The sequence below is a fragment of the Lissotriton helveticus genome, chromosome 2_1 (assembly GCF_964261635.1).
Source record: "Lissotriton helveticus chromosome 2_1, aLisHel1.1, whole genome shotgun sequence".
Taxonomy (NCBI): domain Eukaryota; kingdom Metazoa; phylum Chordata; class Amphibia; order Caudata; family Salamandridae; genus Lissotriton; species Lissotriton helveticus.
The window spans coordinates 968609965-968623216 of NC_136059.1; the positions used below are offsets into that span (position 1 = coordinate 968609965).

Consider the following 13252-nt stretch of genomic DNA (forward strand, 5'->3'; position numbering starts at 1 on the left):
CATTTCTGAAATAGCTGTGGCAGAGATGGCTATGTAGTATAATCCCAATTCCGTGTACTAAAAATAGGTAAAACATTGAGGCACGAGGGAGCCCAAAACAGTAGGGAAAAAAAGCTTTAACCTGAGCAGGTAAAAGGTCCCTTGTCCTCGGGCAGCACTCAAAAGACTGTTTTGTGACCCTGACAGCTCTACCTTGCTATTGTCTTCTGAGCGAGCTGTTTATATCTAATTTGAATCACGACTTAAATATGCTCCGCAGTATCCGACGTACATTAACGGGCTTCAAATCTCGGAAATACGGGACCTGGGTGATCGCTTAGAGGAGGTGGGGGACGTCCAACAGTGTGACACCAGGACTTCCAACCAATTGGGCTTGCCGCTCGATGATTGGCAACCTACCACCTCTCCCAATGACGTCAGTACTTGACGCCCTCACAGGAGACGCACGCTTATGACGCAGCGTGCAGCAAGGCCGGGTGGCTCCAATGCACGCATGTTCACTGTGTCCACACTGATCCAGAGAGCACATGAGCCGTGTTCTGAGCTAAGCGAAGTTATCCAGTGAAGACGTAGCAGGCTGCTCAGCTGGCGAAAGGCGGAACGTTTGCAGGTAAAATTGTGTGCTAGAGGCGCGATCTGTGTTGACGAGACAAGCCCAGTGCCCGATGTGCAGCAAACGAGTACATGCTACCGCACCACGCGGGGAACAGTGAGCTGGCGAGCTTATGTAAACATGTCTTCATGTAAGCAAAAACATCCCTAGTTTCTGAGCTCGTCAGGGTTTGATAGCCCATATACGACTAGCGTATTCTTGACCAATGTTTTACTTGGCATTTAGAGATTTGCAGTCTTGTTTATCTTATCCCATTGTAAAATCTGAACGAAACATCCCAGAATGCAAATTATAAATCTAGACTGGACGAGCTCTGAAGTTTGTTGACGAATCATACGATTGCTACCAGTTATTCCGCATAGTCCTAGTGCTTACTGTCACAGCCTTATACCTTGTAGCACTAAACATACACAAGTCCGTATTCTACACTGCCCCTACCAGGATCCAATTCTGTCCCTCTCTTGTGCAGTGCATTAACCAATAGAGGTTTCATAATGTATGATAGTGCATTTCCCACTGATTAACTTACTTGTATTTAATTTTCATTTAAGCTGTGTGTTATTTTATATGCAGTTACTGGCAGGTGTTACAATTTTTTTGCCACACCTTTTACCACGCCCCCACACTGTACTGCATCACAGTTCCCATACTATGGTTAATGCACTTCGACCACTGGTTCAGGGTGTCATACTAAAAATGACGGCATGTTAGTTAATTAGATCGCTAAAAAAGAGGCCAGTGTTCATTAATTGGGGCAGTTTTGAACTTGTAAAGATGCACTGAAATACATGTTTTGCTAGGTATAGAAGACTGCATAGATTTGGACTTGTTGCTGGCAGTGTTTGTTGTAATATCAGGGAAATTAACAGAAAATCTGACAAAGCAGACCAGAAAACAGACCCACCAAGAGCCAAAAACAGACCCACCCACCCACTGAACTGTCAGACTAGCCAATCGGGCACTGCCTGATTGCCATGACAGGGCCACTGGAATTATGCGGCATGGGAGGGCAAAATTACTAGGCAAGTAAAGGCAAATCATTCTGCATAATGCGGCACATTTAGTTATCGCATCACTTCATTATTTTATCATTTTCAAACTTGTTGAACATTGTCTGGGAATTTGTTGCACCTCATTAGTACCAGTTTAACACCCAAATATAGCAAAAAGCAACACAAATGTAACTAGTTAACCTTTTCAAAGAGCCTTCTATTGCACATCAACATGTCTAGCTGCATGTTTAGTAACATTTGAACCGTTTGAGCTATACTAGAAACATTTTTTTGTTAATATCTGCAGATTATGCTGCAGATAATGGATTAGGTGGCAAATGCAGCAGATCTATAATTATTGGAAAACCAGTGTGGCAGCACAATTGCATAATTCCAGTGGCCCTGCCTGTAGTTCAGTCCGACCCCATCAACACATTACGTATACAGTACCCCAGATGGGCTCTGTAAACCAGACACAATACTACCTGGGTGACCTCAGATTGTGCACAGACGGGTCTTCACATTGCTGGATCACATGCTTGCTCTGCCTCCTAAATATTGTCCTCCAGATGATGCATTGAACACAATACCTCATATTGGGATTGCCAGTCCTTGAAACAATTGTCCTAATGAGTCGATTTTGCACACAATGTGCTAGGGGTGGTGAGATGATGCATTGAGGTCTAGTCTCACTGCTGGAGACGCTCATACCTTTTTTTCTTGCTATTATAATTTTTATTATAACAGCGCATTGTAGCATCTCTTCACAAACAAAATTCGGTCTTTTAAGCATATATCCTACAGAACTTAATAGAAATGATTTGTTAAATGGGTATACGGCTCTTAGCTGTTCATCATCCTTGAATTGTCTGATATTTACTGTTGGAAATGGCCCTTTTTGCAGGGTTATCCCCAGCCTTTTTGCTCCTTTCTCCCCTATTTTTCCTGAGCCGTGGCTGTTGGTAATAGGACTCTGGGCACTTTACCACTGCTGATCAGTGCTAAAGTGCATATGCTCTCTGTGTAAATTGTTATTGTGATTGGTTATCCATGATTGGCATATTTGTATTACCAAGAAGTCCCTAGTAAAGTGCACTGAGTGTGCAAGGGCTGGTGATTCAAATGCTACTAGTGGGCCTGCAGCACTGATTGTGCCACCCACATGAGTAGCCCTAAAATGGTGTCTCAGGCCTGCTACCGCAGTGCATGTGTGCAGTCTGTGAACTACCATGTCCTCCTGGTCAGTGTCCCCACTGACCAGGCCTAACCCTTCCCTTTCTGTACACATTGGTCACCCCAATGGAAGGCCCAAGGTACCCCCTTGGGCAGGGTGCAGTGTATGTGAAAGGTAGAGCATGTACTAGTGCAGGTGACAGGCTCTGGTAGTGAACTACAGCCATTTTCGTTTATCACTATTGTAAGGCTATCTTGCCCCATAGGCTATCATGGGGAATGCTGGCTACAATGGCTACCAGCATATCATCCCATAGGAGCAAGATAGTACATAAAAGTCTAGTATCCCTGAACTCAGAATTTAATAACACATCTTTTAGGAAAGGTTGTTTTTAAATCCTGTGTTTGAGGACAGCACTTTTAGAAATTGGGTGTTCTCTTGTCTGACCTTTCTGTGTTTCTTGGCCTGTTTGTGAATTGACTGCCTGGTTTGAGAGTGACGGGGTTGGGGAGCCCCCAGGAGGCTGGATGAGTCAGCCCTAGGCTGAATGACTGCATCTGCATCTTGAGTGGTAGGAGGGGATAGCACCTGGGACCTGAATAGGACTGTGCCTACCCCCCACAGTGCTGGTTCCACCCCCTGTGGTGAGTCTGATGTCTCTGCACTGCACTGTGAAAGGAGAGAAGGAATCATGTCAACTAAGTGCTCCAGGGCTGTGCTTTCCTTCCACAATGCTGGCCCCACCTCCTGCTGGGCGGCTGACGACCCTGCCCCTCTCCCTGAATGTAAAAGAGAGGCCAGGAAAACAAAGTGCTCAAGGAACACCCAGAACTGGTTCAGACCGGGCTCAGAGCCCTCCTGCACAAAGGGAACAAAGACTTTTAGGGGTATAAGTACAGGACCCCAGACTACAGAAAATTAGATCATCCTGGAAACAAGAAGGAACCTCTGCCAAGGAGAAAGCTGGAAGACTGAAGAAGGACTGCCCTGCTGTGTGATGCTGGACTGGCCTGCAGTTGCTTTGCTGCCTAGGAGAGGGGAAGGACTTTGTTGTTGCTTTGTCCCCTTACTTGAAGGAATCTCTGAGGGCCTGTTGTGAGCTGGCTCCCTGTTTTGAAGTCCCAGGAACAAAAGGACTTCACCCCCAGCTTCCCTGAGCTCTGCTGAGAGGACTCTGTCCTTCCTAGAGTGCTTGGGCCAGTTGTGGTACTTGTGTTGGGAAGCTGGAAACCAAGATTTGAGAGACTTTGCTACAGAAAAGTTATAGCATCGCTCGCTTGCGGAGCGCATCCCCCACAGTGCGAGGAAATTCCCGCCGCTACTAAGGCCGAGATCGTCGCAGCCGGAGACGTTGCATCCTTCGTTTGCGGGAAGATTACCATCGCTGCTAGGTTCATCGCAGAGCCTGTCATCGCTGGGTGAGATCACCGCTTGCTTGCGGACCGCATCACGTCGCTACGAACATCGTCGCAGAGCCATCGCATCGAGGAGCTGCGAAAGGAAGATCGCCGCTGGATCGTGCATCATCGCCCCGGAGATCGTCGCAGCCCCTACAGATCATCGCATCGTGCCGTTGCGAGAACAAACTTCCTACGGTACCTACGCACCGGAATCCATACAAGTCATCGCCTTCCTCCCCATACAGACCGGATTCATCGCAACATGCCCGCTGCTGCAGCGCGGCTGTCGCTAACGCCTCCCCAGGGTCTCAGGAGCAATGCATCGCTTGTTTTCTGCCGCACCCACTTCTGTTTTCGAAGTTTGTCGCATTTAAAGGAACTGTTGGCTAAACGTGACGCAACTGTGAACTTTTCACACAACTGTGGATTATTTTATCGCAACTTTAAGAACTCTTTTTTGCAACCATATTCTTGAACTGTGTATGTTGGATTTTTGTCGTTTTGGTCTTGTGTAGTTTAGATTAAATACCTTTTATTTTTCTAAACTGTTGTGGAGTCAGTTTGTGGTGTTTTCACTGTGTTACTGTGAGTGTTGGTACAAATACTTTACACGTTGCCTTTGATAAGCCTGACTGCTTGTACCAAGCTGCCAAGGGGGTGAGCAGAGGTTATCTAAAGAGTGTTTCCTCCTTACCCTGACTAGAAGCAAGGGTCCCTATTTGGACAGTGGTACCTACCTCTGCCAACTAGAGACCCCCAGTTCTAACCTTGTTGGTCAGCGGTGGGATTTGAACTTGTATTTGTATTAGAACCACAGTAACTGGTGTACATCACTAGTGAGTGCAGACCACTCACCGCATACTACGGTTGAGTTTTATATGTTTGGTTCTATTTTTGATCGTAACCCTGAAAGAATCCAAGCATCATGTCTCTGAATGGTAAACCAGGAGGTTGCAGAACTGGAGTTTGATATTGAAATGTTAAGTGATTACAAAGTAGGTCAACTCAAGCAGTTCTGCAGGAGCTTTGGATGCCCCATGAAGCACCGCTCCAAGAAGGAGGAGCTACAGAAGGCCTTAAGGGCCTGGTGGGAGACCAAAGAGGCTGGGGAGACAGATGGGTCAGAAGTGGAAGAGGATACAGAAAGGGATGGTTTCAGGTCACAGGATCTGCCTGTGTCCAGAGTAGCCTCCAGGGCTGGCAGCAACCATTCAGCTGAAAGTTTTTCCCCTGAGGAGTTGGAGGAAAACCAAAAGGTTAGAGCTCATAAGTTAGAAATGTGGAGGCTTGAACTGAAGCAATTGGAAGTAGAGAGGGCGGTGGAGGAGAGCAAAAATGCCCACGCCCTGGATGAATTAAAATTGACCTTGGCCCATGACTTGAGAATGAGGGAGCTTGATTTGGAGCTCGAGAGGCTTGAGGCCATGAGTGTCTCAGCTGAAAAAGAAACACGGGCAGCTCAAGAGGTGAGCTTTGCTGAGTTGGAGGTGGAGTCCAGATCAGATGGTGGCAGCAAGATTGTAGTTTCCAGTGCTAAGAGAAATGTACAAACACCCAGAGATGTGGCGTCTGACTTGAGGGAGGGGGTTGACATACACCAGGAGGTTCAGGTTTGTGATGTAGTTCCAGTGGAGTGCAGTGTCCCTGAAGTAGATTGGGGTACTGGCACTGGGGACCATATTCCTAGTGGTGGGAGGGACACTCTACTGACTCTAGATGAGAGGTACAGGGAGAGGAGTTCCCCCATGGTAGAAACCTTGGTGTGTGAGTGTGAAGACCAGCCAGAAGAGTGTGGGTTGTGTGACAGAGACAGTAGTACACTGTCTTGCCAATCTCAGGAGAGTGGTGTGGGGTACTTGTGTGAGGCACTGGAGAGTGAGGCAAAGGGTAGCTTGGTTAAAAACTGTGGGGGGCTGTGTGGTTCATTTGTTGGAGAGCATATGTTAAGTCCCTGTTTTCCAGAGCTATGCCAACACCCGGTGGAGTGTGAGTTCTCTGATCCCAGAGAGCTTGCGTTGGAGGCAGACCTCTTGGTGGATGCCAGAGAGTCTGAGGAGGCATTGGGGAGTGATCCCAAAAGGAGTGGCACAGATGTCTTCCAGACCTGTGAGGTGGAAGAGGTACAATCTAGCCCAGTTAGGTCCCAGTGTAGTGGGAGGGGTGTATGGGCTCATGTCCAGTCTCAGTGGAGAAGGAGTGAGTGTGGGACGGTGTGTCTCACGGTGGCCGAAAGCCAGTCTCAGGGCCTGGAGGGTTCCTTAAGGGAACACCAGGTTGGGGGCCTAGACTGTACTTGCAGGCCATTTGTGGAGAATCTCCTAGTGTCAGGAGAACCTGGAGCCTCTGTAAACAGAGCTCCGGTGTCTGGCGGTGCCGCTTCATTTGGGAGGGTATAGAAGTCCAGACTGAGGGGTGAGAGGGTAAAGGAGTCCCCAGTAGGAGAACCAGTGGGTCAGGGGCCAGCCAGAAGAGCTGAGTCTCCCAGAAGTGACCATGGTGACACCACTTCTGTCCTGGGGGATCTTTGCGCACTGTCAGGTGGACCGGGGTCGGGAGATCTCCACCAGACAGACTGTCACAGGACACATGAGTCATGTGTCACCCTCTGGGGGGGTACTGTGTGAGTCCCCAGAAGTCCTGGCGTGCCAGGAAAGTGCACAACCGCAGGTATTGGTCCCTGGATTGGGAGACCAGGTTCAGGATCTGCCTGACCTGGAAGGAAGGAAATCTGTAACCAGTGTCCTGACCAGTTTGGCTTCCAGGGTTACCCCTCCAGTAGGGAGGGTGCAGTGCTCTGGAAGGGGGTGCAGAGGGAGGGAGTCCTCGCCTCTGACCCGGTGCAACCCAAGAGTTTAGACCCTAGGTTGGGAGACCAGTTGCTGGAGAAAGGTCCTGAACTGGTGGGAGATTTGTGTTCTGTGTGTGACTCCTGAGAGGAGAGGGTCGGACCCCAGAAGGAGTGGTAGGGGGATTAGAGCTTCACCCATGACCTCTGTTCAGTCTGATGGTACAGGCCTTGGGCTGGCAGGCCAGTGTCAGGATACCCTACCTGACTTGGCAAGAGGGAGAGTGGAGGCAAGGTGCCAGGAACCTGGGGCTACTGCCCCCCACTCTCTGACGCCACAGAGGTTAGAGAGGCCTGACAGGCATGAGGCCTGGCTCTCATCACTGACAGCTGTCAGTGACCCCTGTGGCTGGTTGTCCTGGTGGACAGGGTTGCCCCTGGAAGGGGGGCAGAAGTCACACCCTGGGGGTGGACAGGGCCACACCGTTGTATTGGCCAGGTGGGTACTGTCTACCAGCTTGACTCCTCCCGCAAGCCTGTGCTTAGGTGAGCCTTCAAAATTATACATTAAGTGGCATATGTATGAATATGTAAATTTAAAGCAGATTTGTTCATAGGCTGTTAATCAGAATTATAAATGTGATAGCTGTTAATTGAAAATCAATTTGACGTACGCTTTTCTTTTTTTAAGTTGAATGCAATAAAGCTTATCACAGTCGGAATTAATCTGTAAAACACAATTCTTTTGAAGGATTACCACAACAGATGTGTTATTGTAAAAATGTAGTCTTTGAATACTTTAATAGTGCGTGGGCCTTTAGACTATGGGTCTGCAACCTTTTCAGTAAGTAATAAGAGCAGCTTATATTCAATAAAAAGCATCTCGTACTACTAATATTACAAGACTTGGATTAATGACCACATCAGACAAGATGCATTAGTAGCCACAATTTGAACAGTCACTAGTAGTAGTCTCCTCAGTGCATCAGACACGGTTGACCGCATTAATTTAAAAATGCTTTGTGTTGAATGTCTCTTCATGGCCAGGGCTGCAATGAACTTTGAACCAAGTTAATCATATTAGTACCAAGTCTTCCCAGCGTCTTTTGATTTATCACTCCAGTAGTTTTAAATATATGTTGGAAATTCACCCACTTTCCTCCACACATAAGCTATTTGTGTCCTGAATATGCACTTTTCAATTTTGGTATACATAAATGAATTCAACCATGCAAATGCTTTTAATGTTGAAGTCTATGCTGCACAGAAGAGAGCTGCTAATGGGTAGTTGGAGAGCTACCATTAGCTCACAAACTACTCATTGGAGAAGCCTGTTTTAGAGACCCATTCTGTGTCTGTTGCAATAGGAACAGTTGCTCATTTTTAGGTCTCGTGACCTATCAATGCGCATGCGCATTGAGACAAGCAAGACTATAGGGCTTTAAACAAAGTTTACCTAACTGTGGCGATTTGGTGCTGTGCCCGTGGCTTTTAGGTCAATGCGCAAGCGCATTGACCTAAAATGCGCGTGCACATCACCAAATCGCCGTCTGTTCCCTCAGCCGCACTCCTCCCACACCTTTGAAGTGAAGCTTAGCTTCACTTCAAAGGCCCCGGATGCTTCACACCCTCATGCCGCTCTCCCCGCTCCGCCCCCTCCCCTGCCCACCGTGTGCATTTCTCCTCCCCCCCTCCCCACAGCAATGCCCTCCGTCTTGTTTCCTTTCTTGTTTTATTTCAGCATGGCGTCACTTTTAAAGCCGCGCGGCGCCAATGCTTGTTTTGTATATGGAAATCTTGTGCCTCTACAGGTAGGTCACCGTTTTTTATGCCGCTGTGTTCAGGGTAAATATCTAACACACACATACAGACTCCCTCTCGTCTTGTGCTTTGAGTGCTTTGGTGAATACTCCTCCTCAAGTGTGCAGTGCAGGAGCAGCTGCCACCCCTCCTCCGCAGCCCTTCTGTTCTGCACGCTTTTCTTTCCTTCAGATTTAGCGAACTTTCACTGCTTTCTGCTTCCCGACACCTTCCCTTACCAGCTAAGGCAATGTCTTCTCTTTTATTCTCTCCCTCACACCCTCTTCCCTCACCGAGAATTCTTTACATTGCTGTGAAGTTTGCGCTCGGTCAACTTTTGCCCAGGTCTCATGCACCAAAGAGCAGGGAGAGTTTAACAGAGTGCCAGTCTGCACTGTCACTCTCTGTACGGGCTAGTGATCTTGCTGAAGGAGAGATGGGGGTCACACAAGCAATGACCGTGTGTTGGCTCCTGAGAGAGCCTTCATTCATTGCAGACGCTTGGTTTGTCCTCGATCTGCCTTCTGCACGGGAATCCCCTGAGCCACACCTAGGTTAGATAATACTCCCTTCACTTGAAAGAGACTACACAGAGGTAAAATTGGAAAGCATTCCTTGTCTGCACAAACAGTTTTTGATTAAATGCGGCCAATTATCGTAGTTACAGTGGAATTCTAAACCTCTTCACTGCGGAGAATATGGGGGTAAAGCTGGAGACCATACTAAAAACTTTGTGTAGTCCACTTTTATATGTGACGCTCTTCGGTGCAATTTTTTCATTTAAATTTGCAGCAGAAAGCCGGTGGCTATGACAAGCAAGATTAAAGCACAATCTCATTGGTGAGTTCTAGTAGCTGCACACTGAACTGATGCATTTCAAATATGCAGCCAGTTCCGAAATTCTCTGTGCCTGCCTTGCAAGATGTGTCCCTCTTGCACACAAAAGATAGTTGTGTTGAAAGCTCTGGTTTTGTGAGCAGACACACCCACCCTCACACCCTCTCACCCACCCTCACACACCCTCACACCCCCTCACACCCCCTCACTCACCCACCCACTCACCCTCACACACCCTCACCCTCACACACCCTCACCCTCACACACCCTCACCCTCACACACCCACTCACCCTCACCCTCACACCCCCTCACCCTCGCACCCTCTCACCATCACCCCCCTCACCCTCGCTCACCCTCACACCCTCACCCCCCTCACAACCCTCTCACCCTCTCAGCCTCACACCCTCACACACCCTCACCCCCTCATCCTCACACACCCACACTCACCCCCCTCACAACCCTCTCACCCTCACACACCCTCACCCTCACACACCCTCACCCTCACACACCCTCACACACCCTCACCCTCATCCCCTCACCCCCTCACCCTCACACACCCTCAGTCACCCTCATACCCTCACCCTCACACCCCCTCACTAACCCTCACACCCCCCCACTCACCCTCACACCCCCCCACTCACCCTCACACCCCCCCACTCACCCTCACACACCCACTCACCCTCACACACCCACTCACCCTCACACCCCCTAACCCTCACACCCCCTAACCCTCACACCCCTCAGTGCTACAACACATATTGTGTTACAATAGGTGTCAAATTTGCGAAAGATAAAACTATTGGCATTGTAAATAACAAAGCTATTATTTTCGCTATTTTCAAAACAAGCACATAAATAAAAAAATGTGTCCTTTACAATACCAATAGCTCAAACTTTCCTAATGCGAGACCTATTGCATTGCTGTGCTTCTCTCCCCTGCTGCACTCTCCTGCTCTCTATATAGATGTGGCCTAACGACCAGAGCTGCCATCTAAGTCACGTAAATACAAAACATGTTGCATTCCAAATGCTATAGGTGTCACATTCGCGAAAGTTATAACTAATGGCATTGTAAATGACAAAGCTATCAATTTAGCTATTTTAAAAACCAACAAATAAATAAAATATTTGTCATTTACAAGAACAATAGCTCCAACTTTTCTAATGCGAGACCTATTGCATTTCCAATGCTTGTTAGGTCTTGCGCCTAGCTTTGCAGTGCGCAGCATTGCTCGCGCAGCGAGAGACCTCTTGTAAGGGGTTTGAAAACTGACCAAGGAATCGCATACGCTCGCGCGTGTGCTTTTCCTTTTGGGCCAGGCTATTGGCCTTTGCGTGCGTCTTTTTAATAAAGACAGCACGCAATTGGCCAAAGGCGGGCACATTACTCCGCCCATGGCCTATTGGTGTCTGTAACACACAGCAGCAGCAGCAGCAGCAGCATATGTTTCCAATTATTGTGCCTAGACACGGGCGTGATAATTGGAAACATATGCTGCTGCTCGCAACTGCGCACGCACACCAGCAGGTCCCGCATCTTGCACGCACCATTCGTGGGCGTGCTTGAATTGACTTTCTTTGTCTTTAATTTATGCCCTGCGACGCCACGCACAAGATGGGAGCCTCACTTCCGCCCCGGAAAGCCTTCACCGAGCGCGCAGCCTGAGGCAATGCACCTGAAACGTAGCCAGAGCGGAAGGTTTCCACGGAATTTAATGCTTTTGGAGTGGAGCGCAGGGGTGCCTGCACCCCCTCATTGCTTACTAAGGCACATCGGGTTGGGATAGTTGCTTCTGACGTTTTCCATCAGGGAAACCGATGTCTCGTCAGCTGCGACCGCTGGCTCTTGCAGCTACCAGTGCAGTCCCCCCACAGACACCAGCCACTCGTAATTCCCCCTAGAAATACAGTCTGGATAACGTTAGCAGATAACTCGTTGTCATCCAGGGCACCATTATCACGTTATAAGCATTGAGGCGCCATTGAATGCATTGTAGGAGTTGTAGTCCTGGTTCATTTCAGTTGGGCTCACATTCCAGAAATCAGTAATTTCTAATTTGTAAAGGGCCAGTCCAGCACTGGAACTTGATGTTCCGGATGGCATGGAGCCATCCAGCATCATGCCAACAAATATAATGTATTACTGAGCTTTGCTACAACACAGATAAATTACCAAACAGTGTTAAGCGTTCTGCACCAAAAATCCAAACGAAAGCCCCTCTGTTATTGTCCATATTTCGACCTCTGTTTGTGTTGAAGTGGACAGTTGAGGCCTGGAACGTCTGCTCCTTCGAGCCTCTTAACTAATAGACGTCTTATACTAGAAGGCAGCAGAATTTTTAGTAAGACGATTGTGTTGCCTGTTCGCTGATTTCATTGTACAGGAACTTGCTCACAAAAGAATAACAGGTATGGATAATTCCTTGCTTGGCGTCCTACCTAGTTGTACAATAACTGACAGCAATTTTATATTTTTTAATTGGTAAATTCAAATACATACTTTTTGACCATGAGTTTTCACTTTGCTTAGTTGATAGTATGTTTTTTAATTGCATAGTCCGGCTGTAGCTCAGCCCAGTTTCCTAATTATTTCATGTATTGAGGTAAAAAGTCTCTTGGTTCTACTGTTGATCGATATCCATTATATTTAGATTTTTATTCTTTTGTGGGTTTATTTTCCTTGAATCCCTGGGACTCTAACTTCATTGGTCTCACCTACCAGACTTCAACAGCAGTCTGCTTGTGAAACACTTTTTAAAGCTTCTCAAAAGCTTACAGTGGGCTTACTGCCTGCCCATTCCTTACCATTGGTTGTCTTTGTTGTCACTCTCAGTTGCTGGCTTCTTATTTTACGACTTCCTGCCTTCTGAATTGTCTTTCCCCAGGTGCATGCCCTCTTTACCATCCTTTTGAATGGCTGATTCCTACCGTTCTACTACTCAAACTTGGCACACTTTGTTTCTTTCCAATCAAACACTTTGAGAGTGCATATGTGTTTTCTGTCCCTCTCCCTTCTTTGCCTCTCCCGCCAAATGCGAGCCCCTGCGATTCATGTCGCTTCTCCCATGCTCTTTTGTGTGCTTCTCCTTCCGGACTCTACGCCTGTGGTCTGTGTTCCTGTCTTCCTCCTGTGCTTCTCACCCATCCCTTGTTGCGCTCTACCTTTTATGCTGCTTTTCCCCATCACCAGATTTATTTTAATTTTACCGCCTCCTGTTTTTAGGTTGAGCCTAGGCAGTGTGCATGCACTTTATGCAAGACATGCTGTATTCAGTAAAAGGACTTTGAGCCCACCTGCTGCTTACCATAGGTTGACTCCAGTGTCGCTCTTCTTTGCTGCCTCCCAACTGGTTCGCACAGGCGATACGTCACGTCCGGACTTAGCTGAGGAGCACTGGCCAAGTGCATATTAATTCCTCTTGATTAGTGCCAGTCCGCTGCAATGCAGGTACTATTTCTTCTACCACTCCCGTTCCTCCGGCCCTCTTTTCCAAGGCATGCCTATGTGCCTGCATTGCCAAACACTTCTTATGTTTGTACTGACTAGAAGGTTAGTAACTTAAACTATTTTCATAGTCTTAGCCAGTGTATCCTTTTTAATATTACATTGGGATATCTGACAGTAAAGGACAGCTACATGATTATCAAAG

General features: G+C 47.8%; 1 protein-coding gene across 1 annotated transcript in view; it reads left to right on the forward strand.

Annotated features, from left to right (window-relative positions):
* The first annotated feature begins 415 nt into the window (after positions 1-415).
* The window catches only part of PUM3 (pumilio RNA binding family member 3), a 211189-nt gene continuing 198352 nt past the window's right edge, over positions 416-13252 (forward strand). Inside the window, exon 1 of the mRNA XM_078675717.1 lies at positions 416-610. The gene's annotated coding sequence lies outside the window, so the exon portion shown is untranslated. The remainder of the gene's footprint in view (positions 611-13252) is intronic.